Consider the following 25,662-nt stretch of genomic DNA (forward strand, 5'->3'; position numbering starts at 1 on the left):
GAGGCCAACGTCACCGAAGCAATAGGCAGCGTACAGAGAAAAAAAAGAGCAACCGCCAGAACGACGGCAAAACAAAAAAAAAGGGGCAGAGACAGCAGCGACAGCACCAGCAACAGCAGCAGAGAGTAGCAGAGTAGCAGTAGGCAAGGGCTCGTGTGCTAAAGGGGGGTGTGCGGGAACGCATGCGCTTCATACTCTGGGCAACAGTAAGTTGAGTGAGGCCAGGAGGCTTTAGTTTCTTGGCAGCAGTACGCCGCAGAGCGCGCGCCCATCGATAGCGGTGTGTGTTCAGCGCGACTTTTCGAAAGCAACGCGCGAATCCGTCACGTGAATCTTATGTATGGTGTATCGTCAAGAGGTTCGCAGTCAAGTGACTAGTGCAACAGTCAAGAGTAAAGTGTACTGTGCGAACTCGAGACTTTAGCGAGATCTACACTCGTTATACTTTTGTGAGCGTTCAGCTGTACTTTGCTGATTTTGTCGTTACTTTGCGAATGCTCTTGGGAAGTTCGAGAGCTGAAGGTAAACGGAATCAGCCAGTGGTGCGATGGCAAGTTGGGCGGACTAACTAACGGGTCGACTCGCGGAATGCCGAGGATATGATTGTTCAGGTAAGGGCGCCCGAAGGCTGGCACACATTTCGTCGCCGGATCTCGTACGTGCTAGCTACTTGTATTTTTTTTCTCTGAGAGCGAGGAGCTCCTTCTCTTGCTTTTCAAAGCTTATCTCGCGCGGTTGCGAACGAACAAAGCATAACGTTCTGCAACTAACTTATGTTTGTCCAACATTTTCATTATTCATAAATCGGATAGAGGTGCAGTTTTGAAATTAAATATGTTTTGCATTTTACTGTCGATAACGGCTTTTTCATTTGTTCAGACTAGTGTTCAAATTTCACTGACGATTACCTTGAGTTATGGGGAAAATATTTGGCGTATGTTTTATTCATTTTTGGATAAATCGTCAAAAAGATTCTCATTGATTTGAGTGCACATAAAGAGAAAATGAAATCGTAAATTTTACTTTTTTTCGATCTCAAGTGTTGAAAGTAAATGCTACAGTTGCTGTAAAGAAGAGTCTCGAAATGTAGCTTACACAGCTATAGATTACAAATTTAAATGGTAAAAAAAATATGTGGTGGTAGCCGGAGATTGCCTCTACCTTTTCCGCGCACTTACATGTAAAACGACGACTGTGGGAAAAAAAAGACATATAAAATTTACGTGGGTCGATGAGGAATCTGCATAAGAGATCCGTGCACGAGCTCATGCGAATTTCATTGGCTATGAGTGTTTTTTTTTTATTCCAGTCCGTAAATAAAATAATATAAGCTAGGATTTGCGTACTACTAGCAACTTTTTGATACGCTTCAGAAATGTATAAATTGGATTCTGTTAACAAAATATGTTAGTTAATGTAACTGAAGGAAGTTTATTATTGTCATGAGAATCAATTGCTCTGAAAATACAAAGCACAGTTGACAATCGCAAGTAATTACTCCATAACCTATTTCGAATAATTTACAATTCACACAATAATCATTATTAGAGGGGTTTTCGAAAGGAAAAGCGTCAAGAGCTAGAAGACGAAGAGAGAGACTGACCTGATTTTGAGCAATTACTTCTTTCGCGCGAGAGCGCCACCTTCTTTCTCTCCTCAACCTCTGCCTCCTAAATCTTCAAGCTTTTTATCTTTCCCTTTTCGCCCGAAGGATCCACGTCGAGCTTTAAATTTCACATTTATCTATTGGCATTTTTACGTTTGCTAGAGAGCGTCAGCTATGGCTATAACTGAATGCAGAAGCACTTTTTGCGCTTATTTATTTTTTGTAGGCATTCGATTTTTCGAAAAAGTGATGTGTTGTGTGAGGAATTATATATCTCTTGTATTTTTGCTTCTTATTACATATATATTACATATATATATGTACTGTACGTGTTATTATTAAGCGCTAAAGTTTGACCGACGGTTGTGTGTTTTCATAAACTAACAAAATTCGTTTGTTATAAATGAATTTAATTACTTTTTCATTTAATAAATGCATTTCAATTCAATATTTATTTGCAATATTTCATGTTTACAGTACGATGGTAAATAGAGCATCAAGGCATGCGGGTAGACATTGCAGTAATAATTATTCACAATTTAAATTAAAAATGATTGAATTATATATAATTGGTTGTATATTTATTATAGAATAGATAACTACGTATAAATGTATTATTTTTGAATCTTCATCGGGGACAGGGATTGATAAATTAAGAAAGCACTCCTTTCGAAAATAGCAAGAAAAAAGCCTTTTCTTTTTAACATTGCATGGTGACGGTAACAATGGGCAGTAAAATGTATGTGTATGGCAAAAAAAAAAAAAGAAAAAACCACGAGAGGGAAAAGAGCACGATTCGTTTCCATTTGGCGGGTACAATTTCGAGTGATTGCTCGGTGGTATATAGTTATCGACCTGATGGTGTGTGTGTGTGTGTGTGTGTGTGTGTGTGTGTGTGTGTGTGTGTGTGTGTGGTGTCTGTACGTGTGTGTAATTCTCCTTTTTTTCTGGCGAGGAATGAAACGAAAGCCATCTCCGGAAATTACGCATGTCAGCAGCCGACTTATCTGTATTGTGGCTGTACGCTACGCTAATCACGCACGACCCCCCGTCGTGTCGTGCATAAGAGAGGAAGTTGCCACGTAATTAGAGGTTCCTTACGATCTTTTTATTGCAAAAGGAGAACAAGACAAAAAGCGCGCGGCTAATCTTTAATTTTGCCCTTTTCCTATATACGTAAGCATACCTTCAATTTTCAAACGAATACTTGATTGCCGCTTAACGCTTCGACTTCATCTATTTAAAAAAAGCACACGTATAGCAGCTTTGAATATTTAAATTACTCTGCAATTTTTTCTCATAAAGCTTCTTTTACTACTATAAATGAAACCATCCTCAATTAAACCAGGTGAATCGTTTCAGGGATATGCGCGAATATACATAACGAAAATTCAGGTTGAATACAGAATCACCCACTTTCGAAAATTGGCAAAAAATAATTTTCTACGAAATTGTACTAAATAATAATAGAAATACCTGTAAAATACACATATTTCATATAATATATATTTGTAATGTAAATGTTATATACATTATTTATCAATTATAATTTTTATTGTGACAATCAACTCTCATTTTTTTTTCTTTTCATTTTACAAAAAATAATTTTCGAAAAGACACTTTAAAAACGTTGAGTTTACTTTTTAATGATAAAATTGCGTTTTAATAAAGAATTGGATTCTTTGTTAATCGATAGAATTGTGGGCTTTTAAGAATTGATAAATGTTTTGTATGCAATAGATATAATATGATATACCATATGCATAAAATCAACAAATCTAATCCCCATATAAAGTGTTATAGTTCGATTTGAAATTAAACCTAACATTTATGCTACGTACGTAAAATTGTAATGTAATATAGGTATTATATCTTAAACACTGTTTATCATAGTTTTTTTCACTAACTTAGAATATATAGTGACGTTCGTAAACACACAGACTAATAATAATGATAGTTAAAGGTTTTTTTCAATTCGTACTGATAAACAGTGACAACATTTCTTTTATAATAACTATAATATACTTTACACTTTTTTAAAATAAGTGAAATTACTTTCCGTTGATCAGCCTCAATTTAAAGTCTTGCAAAGTATGTAAATTGATGTTCCGAGTACTGACTCTTAAATTACATCAGGATTAACGAGTATCATAAGAATATAGATTGCATGCGTTATTCAAGTTCAGTATTTTAAAGATACTGTGACAGCTATAGAGCCGTTCGCGAAAATTGTATTGCCTTTGATAGTAATTTTCTTGTGTCGAAAATTTCATTATCATAATTCAACATAATCTCAAAGTTCAAAACTAATCTACGCTCGTAGAAATTGCGCTGCTAATTTTCCCTGTAGTATCCCGTTTCCATATCTTTTAAGAGGATTTACGCATCAGCGAATGTTACCTCTAGCCATAGTTAATTTATTTTAAGGTGGTGTCATTTGTTCGATATGAAATTTTCTCGACCTTCCAACATCATTCTGAACATTCGTTGTAACTCAATGTCTATGAGAACATCGGTACATTACTATACTCATGTTTTAACAAAATTACGGTTTTAGTAGGCGCATTCTCACGATTAATACATAAAACCGATATGATAAACAGTACACAGTCATTTTTTTCAGATTGTAACCACTGATGGAATTGTTGGATAGATATTTGCGTAATCGATCGGCTTGCTAGGGTTATCGAAATTCGTTGAATGGGTGAAACGCGATAAATGTAGCTATGCCATATTTCTCTTGTGTGCGCATTTCGCGGAATAGAGTTGAGACATTTCTAAATGTTTAATGTTTAATTGAATGCGGATGAACAGAGAGATCATCGGCACCGCGTTAAACTGCCATCATTGCATGCCTCGATAACAATCAATCATATCTCTCTCTCTCTCTCTCTCTCTGTCGCACTGGCTCTCACTCAAAAACACCAAATTGGCTAGAATCGAGCAAATGAATATACCCAGCCTGCTTAATTCTAAAGCTGCAATGATTTCTCCTGACTTTAGATTGGAAATTATTGGAGGCTTATCGAATCGACAAATGCTATCGATAATTATTATTATTTGCAATCTAGCTAATGTTGCTGCTGTAGTTACTCTTTTTAGGCTTGTAGATTTTTATTTTCAATATGCCATAGTTACATTTGCTATATATATGAACTATTTATTACGTCACATTAGCATAGCAATGTTGATTCGACGTGGATTGGAAAGTTGCAGGCTTATGACTTTTCATCGACAATAAATCTCAATATTTTTCTTAATAGATTAGTAATGGTAACGATTGAAAGGTGTTTGATGTAGATTAAAAAGTTGCCGGCTTATGAGTTGTTATCGACGATAAATCTTTCCGTATGGCATAAGGCAAGCATGTAAGACCATACCTTTGTATTACTATCACCGAATGACTTCTCGATTTACTAAAAACCAATCGATATAGCAATAATAGTATCATTATGGAGATTGGATCAAACAGAATTATCGACGATTGACTTATTTTAACAATCTGAACGTTCGCTCTACAAAAAGTTTTTAAACTCGCTATATATTAGTAAAGTTTTTTTTTACTTCTCGTAGATTTATTTATTCATTTGCAGTGATCAGTTATTTGAACAAATCAAAACCATCGCTTTAAAAATATGTTAACAGTTCTTTATTTTAAGCTTCAACATTTGCCGTTCGTAAGAGATTTTTTCTGCAAGATTGTTTCTTCAAAATAGGCTGTAGTCGACTGTCAGCAATAAAAATAATAACACACTAAATTATTAAGGATTTAATGTCTGTAGGCTATTTGAAATGGACCTGAATAAGAGACAAGCTATTTAACGTAGAATGAAAATAATAACGGACTTGTATCGTCTGTTCCACTTTGGTCAGGTGTCGCGATCCAGATGGCTATTGTTCGCGATAAGAGTAGTGTGAATAAAAACAATTATTACAAAATTATATCTAATTTATTATTATAACAAAAAATTAGTAGTATTTATTAATTATAAATAAACAAATGAAATCAAATTGTAAAAACAAATAATTTCTTTAGATGATCGGAAATTATAAGTGCGCTTGAATCGAGTTAATAACGAAAGGACAACTTGCCTCGCTGATAGCCAAGAGCTTTCTGCTAATACTTGAATGATGCCTGCTGAACGAGCCGAAAAACCAAAGCATTATTCTCCTCCATTCTCTTTTCTTCCCCTCAAAGGGATCTAGAGGTGGAAGGCGTCAGTTTTCGTTTTCAGCTTATCATTTGGACTATACGCGTAGCTATGCGCACCTTACTGCTCGCTCTATCAATTGATCGTGTGCCTTTGCACGGCTTTTCAAACGTTCAAATAATGGTGTAATGTTACACGCTAAAAATGCTTAAATGAGGATGTGCTTTTGCACGATAAATATTCGAAGGTGGTGTGCCTTTGCACGATAAATGTTCGAGATTGCATATATGCATGGCTCCCATCCGATCTATGGATGTGCATGCGATTCAAGTTGCGAGCTTGAGTGCAGGTGGTAGTAGACTTTTGTATTTTTTTTGTTTAAACATGACATTTGGCAATTGTACGGTTCTTCTTCCGATCAAATTCTACTCTATGTTTGTTATAATTCAGCTCGCGTCGGGCGACATCATTCTGCATAGTTTTAATCGCTTGGTTCGCAATAATTTTCGCCAATAAAATTATGATTGCGCTCACTCGTTCAGCTTATGTCTAGGTGATTAATACTACGAAGGTTACAAGTTATAATCGCAGAGAAAACGTGAAACGGTTTAAAATTAAACAAAACTTAAATAAATGGCCGGCATAAAAAACCTCTCCGTCTGAGAGGAAAAAGCCTGCCATTTTACAAGCCAAACTTAATCTAAAAAAGGCGCAGAGACAATATTAAAAGATGGCATAATCGCGTACATTTCGTTGCAATTTTTTTTTCTTCTCCGAAGAATTTTTCGAATGTCGGCTCGGCGACACTTGATTGTACGGTCGTAGATTCGAGAGCGAAGGCTTTATCGGATTTTGTATGCGTATACAAGTTGTATCGTACATCGGCTATGAATCATGGGACAAAGAGAGAAATTTGAAATAGAAACACACTATGAAAATTAAGACTTTCAGGCACACGTCATCGTCGGCACGAGTTTCGATTTTGACACAAGCATCTTGATTTCTTTGCAAGCAAACCACGGTTAGATTATACTCGGTCGTACGGAACAGCTATAGCGTCATCGATAGAGTCAGTTCGATATTGCTAACGCCAGTGAAAAATCTTGGGAGCTCGTACCATATCTCAAAAGGAAGGCCGTAATCCTCATTGAGGAAAGCATTAACCCATAAGCCTAAGCCTCGCTAAAGCGTGCGGATTTTCCTATGCTGCTACCTCTTTAAACTTAAGCTGGCGCGCGCTTCTTGTCTTCCCCGTGAGAGCCGAGAGGGTATCGAAAACCTTACTAGTGCTATCGACGCATCCAACACCGTCCATCTAATAAAAAAAATTATCGACAAGAGGTCACTGAGAGTAAATTGTAGATCCGGAGATGAGTTGTAGAAAGTATTACAATCAAACTAAAGTTGGAAAGCATATTATTAGATAATTGTAACAGTGAGTTGAAATCGAACCTTGTTATTATATTAAGGTCAAAATTCAAAAGCCGATTTAGTTCTCTTTGTATAACAATATAATCTTCGTTCATTTATTTGGATCAAAGTTTACGCCGTTTGTGCTCCTTGACGGAGAGGAGCTCACTTTTGAATTTCCCTGTTCAACGCCGCATAACCTTGCGATCTATATGAGAAAAATAAACAGTAAAGAGAATTGTTCATCGTCAATTTCTCGTTTCCTAAGCTATATAAAATGCGCTCGCACAATTGTATCTACACGTTCCTGTGAAACGCCATTTGCGCGCGTGTGTGCGTGTTACTCTGTGACCAGTGATGGCTCGACAGGGCTACGCACCACTATCGGCCCACGACTGAGGATATGCATGGTATCCTTTGAAGTGTCTTCGACTCTGCGGCATTACTGTCCAAGCGGTGACGGATCGGCCCATTTGGATCCACAGTAGCAGCGTAGTACAATGATGTAATTGATACTGCGTTTGCTCGCGCATCTTCCTTCTCGCACGTGAATTGCCGGCGGCATTCTGGCAAGCGAGCAAATGTCTCTCTAGAATGCAAAGGCAAAACGAACCTTGAATTATGTGTTTTCCTTAATTTTTTTATTTATCTTTACGTGTTAGCTTATATTTTTATGTATCAAAATGTATTTTCCAGAGATGTATTTAATAATAACTTTTCCGCCACTTCTTGCGACTATAGCTTTTTTATGCTGGCTAGAGATTCATCTTCCCTTCTTTTTTAATTTTGTTAGATTGAAAGGTAATTTATCTTAATCACTGTGTTATTTGTTTGCACAAATCGCATACTCTACCTATCAATTGTAACGAATTCCATTCATGCAACTTTATGTTCTTATCATATCTTGACTATTCAAGATAAACAATGAATACGATAAAAAGGAAAGAAACGTAATTTTATTGAAAAGATTTTATTAAATCTATTTAGAGGTTGACATAAGGCTATAAGTCGATCAGTTGCCAAAGTTCAATCGATCAAAGTTATCTAATTGATGAAATCATCACACTAATATATACTTATGCTTATTTGATCGATATAACAATCAGTCGATATGAAGGTAATAACCGATAACTCATTAATTGACTAGCCCTCGAGCACATCATTAGTTTGAAATACAAGTGCGCAAAGGAAAAATGAGAGAGATCAAGAGAGATGCCGATAGGGGGGTTCATAATTAAGGCAAGAGGAAGCGAAAGAGTCGGGAAGAAATCTTGGATTTGTTCGATTTCCTGTCAATTTGATTCTGTGTGACACGATAAAGCTCGGGTCACAAATGCGGAGGGAGGAAAATGTCGCGACTCGAAAGGCGATGTCACGATATCTTTTCCTTCTTCCTTCAGTCGACAAATAACGGATACGGTATATATATATGCGTATAAGCAATAGACCGAGGCGAAAAAAAGATGAGGAAAGCTTGAGAGCAGCTCTATATGGCGCTTAAAGATTTTCATCGATATGTATTTATGCGAGGTATAAATCACTGCTCCACTTTGACTCTTTTCCTCCTTCACAGTGTCGATCGCAGATTTGCAATTATGATTGATTTAATTCGCGTATCCCCTATTGTGCGGTATCTCATTTCCAATCTGCCTGATATTTTCTTTCATGTGTACGTACACAGCTCTCATTGGGTTCTATGTGATTGCTAATTAATTATAGACAGTTTCTATACCGTATTTTGTTTGAAAATTATTAATTAACTCCATATTGGAACCAGATAAATGAATAAAAATCTTGATCCGTATTGCGTATGACTACACTGGTACGTTGATTATTTACATTGAATCTTGTAAAATCACGTATAATGAACCGTTGTATAACGGTTACATAAGCATCTCAAATAAATGTAAGAGATACTTAAATCTATTCGTGTAGCTTTTTGCAACGAATATTTTCAAAGAAATCAAATAGTTTTGTAATAATCCAATTATCCTTTCGTAAAATGTGTAAATAATCGTTCTAATGAGTTTAATGAGAAATAAAAATCAATCATGATGGTCGGCTAAGGGAATCAGGTTTCTATAAATACACTCTTACATTCAAAAAGGTATGATAATTTGAATTTTCTATTCATAGTATAAATACCAAAACTTAATGGAAAATGCAAAAGTGCTAAAATAATATGAAAATCTTCATTGCGATACGGATATTAAACAGATGAAGTGTCATTGAAGAACTTAATTGGAAGGTTTGGGGATGGACTCGATTTTGCAAGAAATTGGTTGAAAAGTCTAATATATTTATATATTTACTATACGATTTAAAAAGCTCTGAAACACAGTTATATTATTATATTTTTGATAAAAAATATCTCTCCAAATGTTTATAAGCATGATTCCGTGGCCTACTTGTCTGTCACCTTCGCTCAACCGCAAATGAAAAGTCCACAAATTGTCGTATGAATATTTGAGAAATAAATTGTCAAAAATTGATTCGATGAAGTCCTGCTAATTTAAAAAATATTGGTCCTTTGGAATATTAAGCACCTTCTTGGCGATTTATGGTATGAGTTTAAGCGCCAAGGACCGCCATCGTATAACGTAACCTAACTTTGTTGCGAGCGATCCGCAAGGATTAATCGTCCGATGTTTATTTCCCCGTAGACAAAAGTTTCGCTTTCCTCTCGCTCGCTCCCTTCCTATACAACACCACCTTTATTTATTTCTCTATTGGTACTGAGTTTCACGCTCCAGCAAGTGCTTCCCGGCTTGGGGCGCGCGCGCGCGTGATTCTTTTCAATGAAATATTAACTGCTTTGCACTTGGAACTTTCATTTGAGAGGCTGTGGAGTTTTTTCTCTCTCGACTTGTCGAAAGATAAATTAGTTGCGCTCAGTCATTATTATTCTATTTTTATTACCTTAGTTTCTGCAACGTACCTACGTTATGAACATCCAAATCTCTATTTATGGCTCGTGAAAATAATAAGTAACTAACGAACATGTACTAAGTTTTGATGCATTTATAGCATCATGAAAGTTTGACTATTAACTTAAAACGTGACGAAAGGAATAGATAAGGTAGTGAGTGCTATTCGAACGTAAAGTCAAAATATAAAGACAACTACTGTTTCGGTCCAAGAAACCTCGGTTGATTGTATCGTTGAAGGATAAGTCAACAAAAAATAATAAAACGTATGTTATATATATTATATATATTTATATCTGTGAAATGTAATAGCTGTGTGCCTAACTGAGAATTCTATAAAATAAGGAATTAAAAATTAAACCAAAGGAAGAGCATTGCAAAAATATAATCCGAGAATTCATTCGGCATACATAAAGTTATCGTGGGATTAATGATGTACGGATACTAGGATTGGCATACTAAGCAACAATTTTTAGAAGACGCGTAGTAATTATTCTTACTAAGGATATAGTTCAAGGTTCAATTGTTGAACGCTTGAACTCGAAATCAATAATCAAAGAAAACAATGTAAGGGACGTGCTGCGTCGTCACGTAGCAGGGTCTCCCTTAGGACTAACTCCGAGGACCGTGGCTGACTCGCTCTTCCATTTTTGATGAGTCCCACACTCTTTCTCTCTCTTCCACTCTTTCTCACTTTCCACTCGTATTCCAAGCTTTCCATCAGGCATGCAGATAAAACGACACTCTCACACTCTAACCCTCATTATTTTTTGCACTTGCATACACATGTACTCTCTCTCTCTCTCTCTCTCTCACTGGCGTACTATGCACTACTCATTCCCACATTATTAATCCACGCAAGTTGGTGAAAGCTCACGAAGAGAAGTAAAAGAAGGAATTCCGAACGAAATACGCACTGACCCATTTACGATGCTCAAGAAAAAAAAACAACGAGTAGTCTATATATATATACACTCGGCAGTTGCGCGCGCACGCCTAAGCAAAAGAACAAAAGTGCCGCGCACGATATGGAGGAGAAAGAGGAAGAGCGACGCTTTTCACGGGATAATGCAAAGAAAAACGAAAGAAAACAAGCACGAGAAATACCGCTTGCCGAGAACTGCCGTATAGTCCAGCCAATAGAGCAAAAGACGCGTACTTTTCTTAGGACAGCACGAAATATTTACCACGGATATTTGATATTCAATGTAATAATATATTTTCATTCAAAGTCTGAAATCGCTGCAGAACATTATTAACCAGCCGTATAAAAAAAAAAATTTCATTTATTTTCATATTTTTGCGTAATTTTTTTTTGCTAGCAGTTGAATCGAAAAATAGTCTCTTAGTTTTTTGTTTGTCTCAGCAAGACCTACAAAAATATATGTAACGCGCTAATACATGTTAATTAGATAAATACTTATTGACACAAAAATTTTTTTTACTTAGTTTGTTTACTAATTACCGTTAAATATTTAATTATAGAGATTTGCCATGTCTCTCAATGTATTCCTTATAGTCAAGAGTTTCAATTAAACAAAAAAACATCAAAATTCGTTAATTAATAAAAAAGTTACAAGTTGTTAAAGTTTTCGGCCTGTTGTTAATTAATAAATGTAGAGAAAAATTTTTTTAACGATCCGAAGTAGAATGCCAATTTTTTTTTGGCTGTTCAATGTCTAGTCTTTGTTTCAATTATATGTACATTAAATTCACGATCGAACGTAAACGGAATCGATGATTTTTTCAATCATTTAGCGCCGCGGAGTACTAAGGGAAGTCGAACGTCACTATAGTTTGAGTCGCTTAAAGATTCGTCAAGTGCCTTCAAAACGCATAACGTGAGTTTAACATTATTTTTCTCCCGATCTAAATAAGATAATTGATTCATTTTTTTTCTTTTGATACTATTCATCAAGACAGCGAACAATTTCATGATATGGGCTAAAACTAATGCCAAATATAACTCGTATTTTCGTTTATTCAATTTGAGCATGTTATATGAATATATACAGACCATATGTACAGATAGGACGTATGTACAGATAGACGATGTTAAGTTAAATGTTATTCTTGACAAGCGTCACGAAACGAAAATTTAGCAAAGGAGAGTGATTAATTAATTTAAGTTACAAATAGCGTCATATAACTAATCGAATTTGTATTCATTATCGAAGTTAATTAAGACCACATTTTCTAATTAAAACATTCCTATAAGTAACGTGCAGTAGCACCTGTTTAAATTGCTTGAAATGTTGTCATCCTTTTGTCTTTTAAATATTAAAAAATGTATCTACAATTGTCTGAGTCGTGTCTTAAAAAGCTTTAACTATAAGCATAGTTACACGGCGATCGCAGTTCCTTTGTTTAGCTCTCAGCATTTTCGTCGCTTTTCTTTTTTACATATGTCCTTCAGATTTGATTTCTACTTTATTGGAAAGGCAGTTTAGGAGTCATAAACTTACCTTTGTCTAATCAATGCGACATCGGAACGCTGCTGCACGGCGCAATTTTAATGAAGTTATACCTAACACTTCAGAATGATTATTATCTGGTTAAACGCATTTTTCAGATTCGGGGTGTGTTCGTAAAGACTCTTACTAAGAATTTCTACACCATACTACATATAGCGTAATAATTTCTTTATTTAAATTGATAATATTTAATTATGCATTCTACGACTAATTTAAAAAGCTAAGTGTTAAAGATGCGAAATAGACCAACGATCGAAGGGAAAATACGAGCATCTGCCCGATAAAAAATGGAAATTCCCGAACAAACCAGACGTGTGTGATCTCGGATTTCAGAAAATCTCAAATAGAGACAATTACCAGTGGCGTAGCTCATAATTGTTTGCAATATAACGAAGCGAGACGGTCGCACGTGCGACCTAGATGCAGAGAGGTGTCGCATGTTAGCATTTCACGCGCCTACCTGCGATGATTTATGGCATCTAATTTTTATTTTATGCCCAGCGTGGGCGTTCAACGTTGAACCTGCGAGTTTATATGACGCAACGTAAAAAAGAAAATATGAATCATAAAATATATTGCCAGCGTTCGATGGTACCCAGATGTAATGGGCGAATGTGTGAATAAGTCGCATTGTTTAATAAATTGTAAATGTGAGAGTGGTAACAAATGACTGTCATTGCTGCTCTTTAACCGCGAGTAGAAGTCATGATCTGGTCGCTCACGTTTGTGCATTAATGTGTTGGTGGTCTCTCACCCAGGCACTTCAGAGAGCGCTGCCCCGCTGTCAGAAATTGCAGTCGACCCCATGATGGAGAAGCTCGCGCCTCTGCTATGCGGGTCATAGCAGGCACGGCAATACCGCTAGGATAAGCTGGGGCTGATTGGTAAAAGGGTAGCCAGGGTTAAGAGAAAGAGAGGCGGAAAGTTCGAGTAAAGCCTGACCAACGACTCTCCCGGCAGAAGAAGGGAGAAAAAGTAGGGAGATGAGCATCAGGTCAAAGATGCAACGGCTGTAGTGACTGACTTTGCGAGTGCTCTGACAGGCAGATTTGACTGGTAACGACGACTTTGTCGTAGTTTGTACCGTAAACTTCTTCTGCGTAATTGTAAATTGTCATCCAACAACAATAAAACTTTTCATATTTATCCCTCAATACCACTTTCTTTCGTTGAATAAAATCGTCATCCAAACAAGATAAAAATTTGCAGAGTATTGAAAATGTAGGTACGTGATGATTAAAAATCAAATAACTATGTATATGTAGCGACTGTATTAGGAGCACGTATGTCTACGACGATAATGATGAAAGATTATGTAAGAATAATGGTGTTGATCTCTGCCTCTGGCTCTTTCGCCACTACAATGAGCTCAACCCATTTCGTTGACGTGAAAGACCGCGTATGCGTGTTGTTGCCATAATAACCACCTTGCAGCTTCGTGAGGCACATGAAAGCTGTTAGACCGCACGAGGAAGCACATGCTTTCCGTGCTTTGCAGTCTCAGTCGTCGTTTCTTACGAGGAGGATTATATTGACAAGCTATATAGCCCTAGACCGGTAGGTTGACGCGCGAACAGTGTAGACAGAGAGGGTAAGGGACAGAGATCGAAAGTATAGGCAATTATGTTGCACGCGCCACCAAAAACAGGGTGCTGTCCGTAGCACAGATGAGCTTAATGTGCGTTCGTACTCCGTAGACAATTGTCGTTTTTCAAATCTAATTTTTCTTTTTACAGCGTATGTCACTTGTTTACTTTGAGTTCTGCTGAAAATTCCACGATTTTAATACGAAAATTTTAAATCATAAAATACGCCACAGTATTACTTAAAAGAAATTTCTTGACAAAGGATCGTTTTTGACTAATAAAGTATCCCATTGATATATATATAAAAACTTTCCCAAACATAATACGCCTATTTTTATTTTGCTGTTGTCGTTTTAGTTGGGATAGTTAAAGTTTAATCGAAATATATTAGGTATCATTCGCAATTTAATTCCTATAAATCGAAACAATTCCGAGGAATTGATCAGCCAGAAATAGTGGTTTTAATTGTTTCTCAATGTGCACTTGACTCAGTTTTTCTCAAAGATAAAATAGATTTACTGAATAATATGAAATTAAGCATTTTGACAAAACTCTTTATAGTCCACTCTTTCTACTAGTGCTATTAGTTTTTGTTTTACCAACAGAGTTTTTGTGTACCAAGTAAAATTAGTGCTAGTTAAAGCGGGCATAAGCACTTTACATTACGATTCTCAAAAGTTTAGAGTTATTGCAAGCAATTTCCTTGAAAATCTGTTCAACAGTTATTTCCATTATAACACTATGAGAGAAAAAAATATTCATCCAGTTAAATACAATTGATTCCTTTGTTTTTGAGCACATTAAATATAAAAGATCAATCTAAGCAGGAAATGCCAAATTTTAAATATTCCGTATATTTTTATCGACTTGTTGTATATATCTTTTTTTCTAATATTGAGTAACTGTTGAGAGATTCAGAAAATAAGTAGAAACAAATTTTCCAGATAATGACAATGAAGTTTGAGTGTACAAGCCTTGAACGCGATACATCTGTGTAATATGTGGGAATGATAAAGGGAGCAAAGTGTGCTGCTATCTAAATGAAAGCCTTTGAAATTTGAGACCGACAAACAGGACTTATTTACATTTAGTCCAAAGATAAACGGGTTTGGCGGTGCATCTCGATACGGGTAGTGGTCAGCCAGGCAGGTCGTAGAGCCTATCGATGAGAATGTATATGCGGCAAAGCAGGCAAGCCTGTCTAGATAAATTGCGAAATTGCCGAGGGTATAGGAAGTGAAGATTCCGGGTGGCGCACGGATAAATCCAACAGATACAGTCAGCTTTCGTATCCGCAGGCTCTTATGATTGTATGTGTGTGTGTCTGTGTGTTTTACCGGCTGAAAAGTTGACTTTTTGGCGCTCTTGTAAATGGCCCGTTAAATGATGTAAACAGAGGGCTGGCGCATTGAAATTTAAGCTCAAATGTACTCTCTCTGCAGTCGTGTTTGCCCCTCGTTTACAATTCGTTAAGTAGCTCTTTGCATGCGTATTTGGTAGCCTCCTCTTCCTCTCTTTTTTTTCTTTCTTGTTCACTCTGCTACATTCATAACGAATGAATGCGCAAAATTATCAAACAGGTTCAATAACAAAATTGTACTCATTATGCTTGACATCTTTTTATCTACGGAACACACTGTAGTAAGTTTTGGATTGCATGAAAGGAGTTTCAAAATAATCCTGCAATGCGTTTAACTGAAATAAACTGCATTATTAAAGTAGTTTTTAACCACTCAACAACATCATTAAAAGCAGTCACATACATGCACTCCTGTGCGTTTTGCTAACGTTGGCAATATTATATACTCGATTAAAGTTGCATTATATATACAAGCGTTCCGTTATACGCTTTTAATTATAGAGATGTAATTATATGTATCCATATTGAAGAGACTGCCACTACACCATATCACGGCAAATCAATTACAAAATTGATAATCACTTTGAAATTTAATCACCAATGGCAATATCATAAACGTTGTTCAAAGAGCAGATATTAAATAAATTTCAATCTCATTAACAACTGAAAAATCTGCAATGCTTCGTGGACTTTATCAATAAATTTCCGTATAATAATTGACGATTATTTTGTAGACAAGTAGAAATGGAAACATCAGGTTGTAAATTACCCTTCTCTAATCGAATAATCATAGAATGAACGGTTTATTGATCAATAACATTTATTTTAATGGGGATACGATAATAACGTGCACTTATGGTTTTAACAACGGGGTGCTTTATTTTCACCCTTTAAGATATTTTAGAATATACCGTAAGTACAATTTAATGAAGTACTGCCATAAGTACAATTCAATGGAGATAAAATTTGTGTTATCGTTTTGCATATAATGATGTCGTGTGGACGATTATACTCGCGTTATTCTCGTGTCCGATTCAGAGCTGCTCAGTTACTCGACTCGTTTAATGTTAGCAAATAGCATTGCGTTAAGATTATAATTATGACGCTGGATGGCTTTTTCTCTTCACGATCCCCTGACGGGACGACGAAAGGCTCGAAGCTGTAGGATTTCTGCTGGTTTCGAATCATCGTAGTCATCGTAAATAAGCGTAGTCAAGAGTACGATCCAAAATGCAGCAGCGAGGCTCAAATCACTTTCTCGAACTAATATAGAAATGTACCATAATTAGTAAAGTAAATGCAGTGCCGCAAAGATAATTAATTGACGTTGCTTTGATCACGCGAGCGCTGCAACGCGCAAATTTCCCACACGGAACTTGCAATGAGAGGCCAAAAATCGAATACAAAGATATATGACAGGGGCGGTATCTGTACGCGTTGATCGCACGAGAGAAAGAGAGAGAGAGAGTGAGTGTGAGTAGGGAGGGGCGGAGGAAAGCTAGAGGAAGGAAGAGAACGAGTAAGTAGCATCCGGAGGCCGGAGCTCTGGTCGGCGCGTTACCCATTAACGGAGGCTGGTCTATGTATACACACATATATATTGGCACACACATACACTCACATACGCACAATATACATATACACCTTTGGCTGACCTCTGCTCCGCGTGCGGAAAACGTATTACTGCAATTTCGTATGCAAAAGTTATTACCTGAAATTGTCTGAAAATTGCGAGAGCTGTGGTTATACCCCTCCTCTCTCTCTCTCTCTCTCTCTCTCTCTCTCTCTCTCTCTCTCTCTCTCTCTCTCTTTCACTTACTGACTTGCATGTGTTGTATGATGTGCGTATATGAAAGTGGCTTCCGTTCCTTTCTCTTCTTTTAGCTTGACAACTAGTGAATCTCCCGCGCAGAGACGCGGAAAGCTTTCGCCTTTGACGCACGCTAAGTAACCAAGTTTCTTCGTTATGCTTTATATAAATGAAAAAACTCGTCTACTTATAATTGAGAGCGCGTCTGACAGTCACTTTTCCTTACTCCTATCTTTCTCTGCTTCTTATTTATTTTTTTTTTAATCAGATACGACAGCGAGGAGGCGACTTGTATTCTTTAAAAATAATAGCTTCCCTCTTTTTTAATCTCAAGCTTGTGATATTCATTCGGCTTTTTCTTATATGTTATTCAATTTTTTGAATTGTACAGTGAGCTAGTTGTATCTGCTTCGAGGTAGCGTGCAAAGAAGAGTCGTCACTTTGAATAAGGGGTAGACTGACAAATGTTTGCATTGATCAACTCGAGTAGCATTTTAATTGAAGCAGGCGCAGCTTTCAAGCAAAACGAAGTTACTGAAAAGTTTGACGAATCGAATGTTGCCCGTCGAGGCCGGTTCTTTTTCTTTTTACCCAGCTTAATGTGTATTGTGGTGGTTGCGGTGTCATAGAGCCACTCCAGTCGAGTGATCGCCGCGGGTGGCACACTATGGCCGCTTTGCGGTGGTTTCGCGATTTGTCGAAAAGCCAAAGCTATAGCCCCGGGAGCTCTAGTTCGAGCGCGTAGTTGCTTTTAAAATAATCGGACTGTTTCCGATATGCTGATTATTTGAACTCATTTGAAAGTGTCACAGTGATCAAAATTTGAATGTCAGTGTTAGTTGCTTTATTTACTTACCTTGTTATCGAACGTGTCATTATCAAGAGTTCGCAATACATAATTGTAATGAAAAGGTATATTACTCATATTTTGCAATGCTGGAAATTAAAATGAAAATAAATCAGTGTGACATTTTTAATCTTTTCGTTGTCTTAAAATATTGATTTAATTCAAGATAAGTGCTTATAAATAATCATTTTCTACCTCATGCTTCTCCAAGTTCGGAACAGATTTACCTTCAAGTTTTTTTAAATGCCCAAGCTCAATGTGTGCTGAATATTTGCATCGGCTATATAACGTGATAATAATACTGAATAATAATCAATTTAGTAAATTATTTCTTACTTGCTAAAATTTATCATTCCCTTTAAGTCGCATTTCAACAAAGTTTTATAGACACAAGTACTGTTGTAGCAACAAGCCAATCAAATTTCGAAATCTTCAACCTCAGCTGATGAATTATAATTAACAGTGACTTCACTTTTAAAAATTCTCTTTTTAAAATAATATAATATAAATATAAAAATAATAAATGATAATATAGGAGGATAAGCACCTATGGATTATCAGGATAAGGACAAGGTGGTTCACAATGTGACGTAACTCTCTCCTTTGCTCGTCTTAGAATAGATGAATAAACATTCATTTTGCTTTCTATGAGATCGATAAAGGTATATAAGAGGATGTTTGAGTGTAGTGAACGTTGGATTGAATTTTCCATGCGTACTGTAGCTTTTCCACTTGAATATTGAATATAACTAAAAATAATCTTCGACGAATAGCATTTATTTTTCAAAATAGCGTGCTGATACAAACATTTTATCATTTTAATTTTCATTTATTTTATTTTTAATGTTTTTCGCAAACTTGTTAATTCTTTACAGATAATTCCACTCTATCGACTGCTTTCAAGACGTAACAAAATATATCGATAAATCTAAACCACGCCAGCAGTTTTATTGCATCTAAATGCAAACTGATAGGAATGACAAAATGATAACTTCTACCCATTTTAAAATGTTAAAACAGATTAAGAGATTGCAGATAAAAGCATTTTTAAATATGAAAAATAAGCTTCGAATGGTTTGTCTAGAGGCTTTTAGTTTGAAAAGCGCGATTGGAATCGACAGTAAAAAATATATTAATAGTACTTATCGTGAATTCGTTCAATGCTAACTGACACCTCGTATAATTCACTGCCTGTGCTTCTAGTGTGTGTGTGTGTGTGTGTGTGTGTGTGTGTGTGTGTGTGTGTGTGTAAGCGCGTATGTGTGTGTATGTATATATATATATATATATATATATATATATATATATATATATATATATAAACGCGACACACGCGTTATAAATCTCTAAAGTTCCGTATAAATCCGCGGGAAAAAAGCGCCGTCTAGGCGGCACGTTATTCATTTTCAGCCAGGAAATTTAACTATCGATTTCTCATTCCTCGTCGTGGGGCTTTGTATTTTGGGACGGCGGCTGCGTGGATGAAAAAGAAAAAAGTCGGTCCGCGTGGGACGCGTCAATGCGACAGATGGCGTGACGAATATCGCCTTCGAGTTGCAATTAAGTCACCCCTCCCTTGGCAGCACCGCAATCATATACGCGACGCCCTTTCTCTCTCGCTACGCGTCGACTCTCGGTTCCGTACGTGTGTAATTTCTGCGTGCTGAGAGTAAGTAGCTCCCTACGTGGAATGAGTTTTCTCTCCAAATATTAATAATGCATGGAAATGTGGATTACACTTGATCGACATTTCATTGAGAATAACAGTTTAACGTATATCATTTTCTTTTCGAGCAAATAACACAGGAGAAGCTATATATAAATATTTGTTTTTTCTTTTTCGAGTTAATGAACTAGTACTAGAAGACAATTCGCTCAAAATATGGAGACAACAAATTACGCTTTATCTAAATGATGTTGCGCCAAAACAGTCTGACGATGCGTTTCTGAAATATAATACCTGAGGCTTTCTTGAAATAAAAATAATTCGAAAACAAGTGACACTGGAGAAACTCTTCATATCCTTTTCTCCTTTCGGCTCTATCTATGTTTAGATATACATTTTCCATTTGCGCGCGGCCACATCAAGCTATCCCTCGGTGGCGATCGGAGGATCAATGACCTGCGATAAATTCGATCGTTTCAATTTGTCGTGTACTACGCCCGCTCGCCCGGTGTAACTGTATGTAAACTAGCTCAAGTGCTACTCGTTCGCGGTACACATTTCATGCATCACTCACGTCCTATAGCCGGTCGCAGGCAATTGGCCTGCGTAATACACACAGCATCGATTGCCCTTTCAACCTACAACGACCGATATTAATTTTTTTACTATGCGCTCGTATAATTAGAGTCTCTCGAAGGAAGCAGCTCGTCACTCGATAACACAATTTCACCGTCCTCTTCGTCATCGTCATAACAATTACGAGGCAACGGCAACCTCCTGTGTTATTAAATATTAGCTCGCGCGCGTTTGCTTGCTAATGTAACGGGGACGGGGGGAGGGGGGTAACTGATTTTTTTATGCTTCCGTTCGCGAGCACGAGAGCATAAAAACTACTACCCACCTCGCACCACTCGAATTTGACTTCGGCGCGCTTAATTGTACGTAATAATTTGTCATTAGGACGCATATTTTGTCGACTAATGGCTGTTCGTCCGAATGAAGGCACGATCAAGGAATGATTTAATCGTGTTTTCATACTGCGACGTTAGCGTTTTTCCTCTAGTCATATTGTCAAATGCTTAGTGGGGCTAACCATGTTTGTACATGTATTCTTTTATCGATATTATTTACCAACGCTATTAATGCCGGTTGCGCAATCAACTAGTACTCCAGTCACATCGAGTTAACAGTTTCATATTACACATTTTTATCAATACAATTGTTCTTTGAATTTTAATGGAGCTACGTGTTTAATAATAATTGCGTGCTGCTAGTGAAAGCGTCAAATCGATTACATGTTTTTGACGGTGACAGTGCAACTAAGTGGATTGTCAGCTAAATAGAGGAATATATCTCTCATAATAAAAATGATAATAATAATCCACTGGGGAGAGAGAGAAGAAGACAAGATAACAGGAAAAAGACCAATTATTAAAGCGTCAGTCTCATTACGAAAAGTTGTGAGACGAGCAACAAGACACGTAGTATCACAATATACGATTACGTAAGCATAGTAAGGCAATAAATTGCACTCAGGGAGAGAAGTGACAGAGGCAGGATTGTAGCATCCGATAGCCAATATAAAGCCAAAGTGACACATGTGCAACAATCTCGGGGTCGCTTTCTCCTCCCCTCACTTTTCCTGCACCACGCATTCACGTCGATGACTCATCTCTTTTCATAATGCATTGCGCTCAAAGCGGCTATCTTCGGATTTCGCGCTGATATTGGCTTGCCATATGCGATGGCATTACGATAAACAGTGTTATATAGGGTGACAGGTCTTTCTTCCCTAGCCTTCATCGTCGTAAGGTTTTAAAATAGTTATTCATCGATTTGTTTGTTGAGCTTACGTAATTTGATCGTTTATATTTGACTTTGATATCTGGAAATTCTATTTCAAGTTGAATAACACAATTTTATTATATGTTACAGGTAAATACGCCATAGTCAAATTCATTGCTACGAATTTCGCGTGAGTACAAAAATTATAAGAGATTCGTTTTGAACTGTTTACAAACTACAAATATTTCTATTACAGAAGTGAATAAACTGAAGTATGTCGAACTTTAAATTCGTAACAACTATTATTCAACGCACGTAGAATGAAGTTAAGGAATAATTAATTACAACTTTAGCGAATAGAAAAGTAATTTTACCAAAAAAATTAGTCTTTTATCAAGAGAGTACACGAGCATTTGATACTCATTTAAGAGTTTTACGCTAGAATGAAATTCCATAATTCCGAAACTAATTCGCTAAGCGTCAGGAGGGAAAGACGTTTAAATTGCATTACTTTCAACTTTTCAAAAGTAATTAAAGCTATTTTCATTAAGTAATGTTTGCATAAGGAGCCAGCAAAAGAGCTTTCTCTTTCTCTCTTTCTCTCGGGATAAATTTACAAGAGAGCCGTAGCATCGTGTTCTCAGAGGAAGTAAGTACAAAATTAAAAATGCACAAACAACGCGGACACGGAGGGCGATGAAGAGACGGATTACGAAAAAGCGAAAGCTCGCTTGGAATGCAAGGCATGCGACGTGGCTACAATTGAATCGAGCGACAAATCGAATGCGCAGCAGCGGTGGCTTGGAGCGAATAAAAGAAGGGCGAGGCAGTTTAATCGGGGGAGAAGTCCAGCTCGAAGAACAAAGCTAGCGGATAAAGTATGCAGGTGGTGGTGGTGGCGGTAGTGGTGGCGGTGGGGTTTTCGTGCTATCTGCGTGTTTGGGGTGAGGTAGAAGACGCCCGAGATAATCCCAAGGCCCGAGGCGAGCATCTGGCCACCTCATGAAATATTCCCCGGTGAAAAGCAAGCTGTACATTTGCGCGCGCGTGCTCGTGTGTCTACGCGCGCGCGCGGTTAGTCGCGTGCATCAAATAGGAATCGGCTAAACTGATTACACGCTGATTGGCTTCCCCGTCGTCTCTTTCTCCCCATTTCATTAGATCCGCCAATGTCTGCGTCTTTTTTTCTCTTTCTCTCTCTCTCTCTCTCTCTCTCTCTCTCTCCCTCCTGCTGTTCGAATTTGCTTGTTCTCCCCACATGCGCCTCTTCGTTAACTCGATCGCTATTCTGTCTGCGGTTTGCAAAGCTTTTCATTGACAAGCCGCTGAAACAACAGTGCTTTTTTGTGAGAACCAGTCATTTGAAAACTGTCTTTCAAATATAACACGAGCTTGAAAACCGCGTTAAACTGTTAGCATCTGCGAATTTATTGATGAATCATCGGGTTTACGGCTGATATACACTGATTTCTGTATAATTGGCAAATGCAATTGCCGTTGAGCGATGTAATCGGATGGATCCAGTTTAGAACGCTAAAAAAAAAGTTTCTTTGCCGTGCGGCCTGCAAAATTTCTCGATTAACTGACGAACTAGGGCAGGGCAAAAGGAAAAAATTAATAAAATCCTTTCGGCATGGCGGCTCGCGCTAAACGAGAAAACTTTGCGCTGCAAAATACGTGAATTTTAATTTTTCGCACATTCCCTTTTGTTCGCTTGTGGCGCTTGCGTGCCTCTGTATTCTCGCTTGGCCAAGTGCGACAGATGTGCCAACTAATTTCCTTTTTCTCCTTCTTGCAGGCCCACCATGAACGAAAGCTTTAAAGCGAGAACGGTATGCGCTTAATGGCTGTCTCCGGGGAGCGTGGCGAATTCCGTGAGGGCAAGTCCAACCCCGCCATCCTACTCCCAATCTCGTACTACAACTGCGCACCCGCAACGCCCCACCGAATCGTTTTTCTCCCCCACTCTATCTCCTTATTTTATTCTTTTTTTTCGAGTATTGTAAGAAAGAAGCCCGAAGGTGTAAATGCCGGGAATCAATGCCAACCCTCCCCGACGCAATCTGTTCTGTCTTTTCTCTCTCTCTCTCTCTCTCTCTCTCTTTTTTCGCCTCATCAAACATGTATAAAATGCTTTGCCACAGATTGTTGAGTTTCAAGATTATAGAGTGATGTTACAATATGTATGAAGTGCGAGGTATTGGTAGCTAACATACCACATGGAACATGTAATATCGACTCTAGGTAGTTATTTTTATATATCCGAACTCGAACAGTCTTTATATGATTATTTTTCTTGCTCTAATTGAAACAAATTTACACGGTTTTTGGTATGATATGGTAGAAAAATTTGTAAATAAACGCACGAATGCAAAAATAAGACTGGCAGACGAACTCGATTACTGTAATCATTAAATAAACCAATTTAATAAACTTGACAGCATTTAAAACAAAAACAATAAGCGTTGGAACGAGAGAAATTTGAGCTATGGTTAGGTAAACATTCAATTTAATTAATTCTTTTCTATATATACCTAAAGATTTTTACTAGCTTAAGTCAAGGTGTTTGGTAAATTGATTCCAATTTACACTGATTTTATCATATATATTCATTTTATTCATAAATGAAATACACTAATCAATTCATGACTGATTTACGCACAAAATACAGAAAATAAAATAATTATATTATAGTGCTCGCATCAATTATTAAAGAGAAATATCGAGTTGTATACATGCTGCAAAGATTGATTTATCAGATGCAACGTTGGAAATAATAATCTGTCGATTACGCAGCGGACAAACAAGTGCGTTCGCAGAACCAAGGGCAATGCATCAGCTTTAGGCTATTAGTGCGAATTGGTAAATTAGCTCAAATAGAATCATGCCAGGGATGAAGAGTGGTGGGTGTTAATATATAATCTGCCCAAGAGAATGCGTATGAAAAAAGCGATAGAAGAAGTACGACAGTATAATGAGCGCACAGGAGCTATAAACGGTGCGTGGGGTTACAATGTCGAGCGGACGGATGAAAAAAATGGAAAACACGTGTCGCTGGCAGCAGAATGCGCTGATATACGTTGTCGCTGAAAAATAATCAGCAGCACTTTGTACTGGCACCTCCCGTCCTCCTACAACCTCCTATAACTCATTCATCAAACAGCTATTCGAGAACATAATGGTGCTATAAAGGGTCCTTCCATATATATTTTTTTGCGGTTTCAAATTCGTGAGCAATTTTGACAACTATTAAACACTCATATATACACTTTCTTTCGTATCCCCTCTCTCTTTTACTCGCTCACTCGCGGTCGTGTAGGGGCAATAAAACGACCAGATTAATTGCTTCATCTGGCAGGTATTAAAGCAAATCTATTATCACGATACGACGGCAATTATTAGTTTTTTCGTTCGTGCAACTGCACATTCAATTTGTTTGATAAATATAGGAAATTTTATCTTATATTGATTTAAGACAGTTGCTATTGATACAGGGTAGCACGTTGATCTTGATTTACGATAATTCACGTGATACAGGGTTGCTAAATGATTTAATTGACGTGTAGATTTTTATTTCACCTATTTAATTTAGATAGTCAAATATAATGATCCCGCTCTAACGTTTTGTGGAATTTAATTTCTTAACAACTCTAATTTTGAAATTTATAGTTTTCTGAGTAAAGTTGATTGTTCATTCACTCGCAACCTAACATATACTACTTTTACTCAAGAAACTATCCTATATCCGTATAATTTCTGTGAATGAATTTTACGTTCATTACCATTTCAATCTAATAACATATAAATAATTTATACTTTAATTTCTCATGATTACATCATTACATTTATAGTAATCTTAATTTATTAAAATCTTTATATTAATTACAAAAGTTGATGTTGAAAAGAAACTGTTGATTTTTGTAAGAGCTACGAGATTATTTATTCATTAGAATGTCAAATATCGAACCTTAGCTATATTTATAATTAGTTATTAACCAAAACTATTCGAGCACGTAAAAGCAATGTTGAAAAAAGATAAA

General features: G+C 36.9%; 1 protein-coding gene across 1 annotated transcript in view; it reads left to right on the forward strand.

Moving 5' to 3' along the window:
* Positions 1-267: 267 nt before the first annotated feature.
* LOC131667559 (neural cell adhesion molecule 2-like) overlaps positions 268-25,662 on the forward strand; it is a 95,043-nt gene continuing 69,648 nt past the window's right edge. The window contains exon 1 of the mRNA XM_058941045.1: positions 268-611. The gene's annotated coding sequence lies outside the window, so the exon portion shown is untranslated. The remainder of the gene's footprint in view (positions 612-25,662) is intronic.

This window comes from Phymastichus coffea, unplaced genomic scaffold (assembly GCF_024137745.1).
Source record: "Phymastichus coffea isolate CEN01 unplaced genomic scaffold, Cenicafe_Pcof_1.1 PCOF00068, whole genome shotgun sequence".
Taxonomy (NCBI): Eukaryota; Metazoa; Arthropoda; class Insecta; order Hymenoptera; family Eulophidae; genus Phymastichus; species Phymastichus coffea.